Genomic DNA, 4,660 nt, shown 5'->3' with positions numbered 1-4,660 from the left:
CCTGCAATCCCAACAATGTAGAAGGCTGGGGCAGTAGAACTAGAGGTTTGAGGTCAGTCTGAGCAACTTAGTGAATGAGACCTTGTCTCAAAATAAAAACTAAAATGGCTGGGGATGTATCTCAGTGGTAAAGAACCCTTGGTTTAATCCCCAGTATCGCCACCACAAAAGAGAAGAAGGAAGAGGAAGAAGAGAGGAGGAGAAGGAGGAAGAGGAGGAAGAGGAAGAGGAGGAGGAGGNCTTTTTTTTCTCTCTCTCTCTCTCTTTTTTTTTTTTTTTTTTTGGTACCAGGGATTTTACTCAGAGATGTTTAACTACTGAGCCACATGCCAGCCCTTTTTATTTCTTATATTGAGACAGGGTCTCATTAAGTCACTTAGGGATTTGCTAAGTTGCTGAGGCTGGCCTTGAACTTGAGTTCCTCCTGCCTCAGCCTCCTGAATCACTGGGATTACAGGAGTGTACACCACACCTGGCATAAACTTACTTTTTAATTTTAACATGCATTGCCAGTTGCCTCTTCTATCTCCTGTCCACATGCTTCATTTCAAGGAATTTCCTAAATTTCTTATTTTATAATAATGTATTCAGCTAGAGAATTCTTTCCTTCTGATGGCCTTATATCTAGAGAAGCATGCCATCCACAAATGAGATATAGGTTGATATTTACTCAGAAAGTTTTCCAATTTGGGTCCTACTCCTTCCTATTGCCTTCTAACCATGTTTTGCCTTTTGTGTATTTTTTTTTTCTAGTTGGAAGATACAGAAGTCATTCTGCAACAGAAGGTCAGGAGCCTGAAGAAACCATGCTAAGTATTCCCAAGTGTAGAAGGGAGCATGGGTCCTTGACAAATACACTGAGTTATTCTCCTGATTATTTACTTCTAGACTGGTGGGAAAACAAAACTTATCTCATTTTTTTAAGCCCTGGAAATCCATTTTGTTAACAACATGAAATAGACAATTTCATGATTTTGTTATTGTGAACATTTTCGATAATTTAACCTCAACACTTCTTGGGTTAAATAAAATTAAAATCTTGGTCAATACTTGGAGTCGCTATAACATTTCATCAGTACAACTCTCTCTATATACTTTTCTGTAATATTGAATAGTAAGACACACTTTTTAACTTCCTTTTAAATGGGCTTCAATTGGTAAATATTTGGGATCAATCTAACTAAATCTTGTTTATATAATATAATGATTATCAATTAAATCTAAGTTAAATATTTTGGATGGGGTTAACATAGGGATTTAAATGTGTTAAATTTGAATGGTAAAATGTTAAGTTCAAACAAAATAAGAAACAGAACTCTAAAGAAAGAAAAAGATATCTACAAATATATGGGTTGCATTCTTTATCTGTACTTTCTTGGTGTTTCATAATGGTTTTGAGTTTTTAACTTGAAGCCTTAGACTTCAGGCTTAGACTTTAGACCTTCCTAAGACTCAGTCCTGGGTTTCTTGGTTTATTTCTACACTCAATTACTTTGAAAGTATTTCTTAAATTTTAAAGGGTGATGAAGCTTTTCTATAATATACAGTTAGTAATTAATCATTCATTCTATCAGCACACATTTATTGACTGCTTAGAAAATGTCAGACATTCACAGAATATGGGTATATAATAAGGTCTCTGAGCATCTCATAGTCATTTTGAAAATTTTCCAATCTATTATACTTAACATTTTTGATTCTGGCTTCCAAGCTTATTGAAATATCAAATATTTTCATTATTCTTTTTGACATTCTCTCCTACATTAAAAACTGGTACGCTTCTTTGTATTAGAGCATGTTGGTAAACCTTGCTGCCAGTCTACTTATCTCGATGTTTCCAGCAACTATTAGACAGATTAGTGGATGAATATTAAATAAAACCCCAAATAAGCTTACCTGACTTTGTAAGAAAGGAAAATAAGACCTTGAGACTATAGAAAGGTGGGTGTGTCCTTGACAGGGATGCCTGCACACACTAAGGGCAAGTAGCACACTGTAGCATACTGAGGAAAAGTAAATAGTATCTGCAACAAATTCTGGTGGTTGGTACTACTCTTTTTTTTTTTTCCTTTGAGAAATGAAATCTGCAATTACATTACTAGAAAATAAAATCCATTAGAATAGATTGGCAGCTTTTATTTTCCACGTTGTACTTGTAAAGTCCCATGTTAATATATACTTGCAGATATAGAGACATTCCAATCTACTTTAAATTAAAAAATGCTATGTAATAGATTTCAGATTTTTTATTCAATATGGAATGCTTCACAGACTTGTGTATCTTTGTGCAGGGACCTTGCTAATCTTTTCTGTATTATTCCAATTTTACTGTATGCTGCCGAAGTGAGCACTATTAAAATATGACTTACATAACAGAAAATGCCCAGTAAAAGTTAAGAAATTATCACTTTTATGAAATGTAAAAGGATAGTTTTTTTTCTTGAGCTTGTAATTCAGTGCTAGCCCCTGAACTGAAGCAATATTTTGAGATCAATGCTGTTTATCCCTATTGCAGTATCAGGAGAATTTGTAACTGCAAGCAGTAGTGCTAAAGATATTAGCCTTTGGGCTCCAGATATCTCATTACAGGAGTTAAGATTGAGATGACCGCAGGACAAAAGAACTCCCTTATTCCCTGTCAGTGTCCCTGGAAAGAAACCTGAGTTGCTGAGCAAAATGACCCTGAATTTACTGACTCTAAATTTCCAGTCTGTTAATTTGCTGTAAGGAAAATTCTTCTGAGTTGAATTGATGGAAAATTTTATATCAAGAATTTGGAACAGATGGCCATGCTGTGAAACTTCTTACACTGGGCCCCACAGACACAGGTTATACTTGTTGAAACAACCAAGTTTATAAAAGCAAAAGGAAAGTTACATAATTCAACTGTTTAAGGTCCAAAGAGCTGCAATCCCAAGACAAGCTGTCATTTCCCAGCTAGTGATATGTTATGTAAAATGTGTTTTTGAGTAATACATCACATTACATAATATGTTATGGTACATAAAATGGGGTCATAAGAACAAATACTTTTAGGAAACAGTGGTTTAAACAAAGTCAAATAGACTGCTCTTATTGCAGGTCTTCTCAGAACATTTGCATTAACAATCAGTTCTGTGCCTCTTCCATAAGAGGAAACATACCAGTAATCCTCAGTAATGAGTAATCTCAGTAAACTTTCATTCCCTTAACTGATCTCCCACAAATAGTCATTTGGAAAAATTAATTTGGATTAATAAAGAGACTTTAGGCTTAGACTTTAGACCTTCCTAAGACTCAGTCCTGGGTTTCTTGGTTTATTTCTATGCTCAATTACTTTGAAAGTATTTCATAAATTTTAAAGGGTGATGAAGCTTTTCTATAATATAGAGTTAGTAATTAATCATTCATTATTATTAGTTAATTATTAGTTAATTATTATTATTAGTTAATTAGTATTAGTAATTAATCATTTATTATTATTGTTGTTGTTGTTATTATTATTATTATTATTATTATTATTATTATTATTATTATTATTTTGCTCCATGCCAGATCAATCCTACATAACAATAATTATGAAATTAAGTGCAGGAGCTAGACTGATCATACAAAATCACCATATTTCTTACTTTGTAAATTAAAAAATGGAGAGATGGAAAATTGATTTATCATATGTCACAGTTGACATAATTGGCACAAGTATCTTCATAGAATGGGTATTAGGAAACAGATTAAAAATGCTGCAACATTAATAATAAGAAAAAATAATGTTTTGCAACTTTAAATCAAACATTCACATTAGAATTAGTTATTACAGTATGTTAATTTAACAGCATGTATAGACAGCATTTTTGTTGTATGGTGTATTGAACTACATTATATCTTGTAATTTTATTAATGTGCCCATAAATTATTTGTTAGTGAGGGTAAAAAGAAGGGAAATATTTATCAGATGTAATGGTGATTACTAGGTTTCTAGAAATATTGTACAAGTATAACCCAAAACAAATGAGAAGTATCTTAAAGTATATATTCAGTATGTTTTGTTTTCTATTGAGTAATTATGCATTGTCCTTTGTTAACTATGTATAAAATGAATATATTGTCAGGTATGGTGGCACAAGCTTCTAATCCCAATGGCAGGGTAGGCTCAGGTAGAAAATTGCAGATTTGAGCCCAACCTGAGCAATGTATTAAGACTTCATCTTAAAACAAAACAAAACAAAACAAAAAAATGCAAAGGGCTGGGGTTGTGGCTCAGTGGTAGAGCACTTGCTGGCATACATGAGCTCTGGGTTCAGTTCCCAGTACTGCAAAACAAACAAACAAAAAAGCAGTACAAATAGTTATTATAAACTACAATTAAGGTATATCATAAAGTTAATATATCTTTTTAAAATACTTTTTAAAGTTGTAGATGGATGCAATATATTTATTTTATTTTATTTTTATGTGGTGCTGAGGATCAAACCCACTGTCTCACATATGCTAGGCAAGTGCTCCACCACTGAGCCACAACCCCAGCCCCATAAAGTTAATATATCTTGAAATCAAAATTTTGTGAAATAAAAGATAGTGTATCACGACAATTAAATGTTAATAGTGGCTCATGGCTTTATTTATTCATCCAACAAATATTTATTGGGCACATATTGTGGGTCAAGAAATTTTTAGGCTT

General features: G+C 32.9%; 1 pseudogene; it reads right to left on the bottom strand.

The window, feature by feature from the left end:
• Positions 1 to 2,249: 2,249 nt before the first annotated feature.
• LOC125617548 lies at positions 2,250 to 2,349 on the bottom strand (annotated as a pseudogene).
• Positions 2,350 to 4,660: the final 2,311 nt, after the last annotated feature.

Source organism: Marmota marmota, unplaced genomic scaffold (assembly GCF_001458135.2).
Source record: "Marmota marmota marmota unplaced genomic scaffold, marMar, whole genome shotgun sequence".
Classification (NCBI taxonomy): domain Eukaryota; kingdom Metazoa; phylum Chordata; class Mammalia; order Rodentia; family Sciuridae; genus Marmota; species Marmota marmota.
Note: the sequence above shows the minus strand (reverse complement) of the source record. Positions and strands in the feature narration are given on the sequence as shown.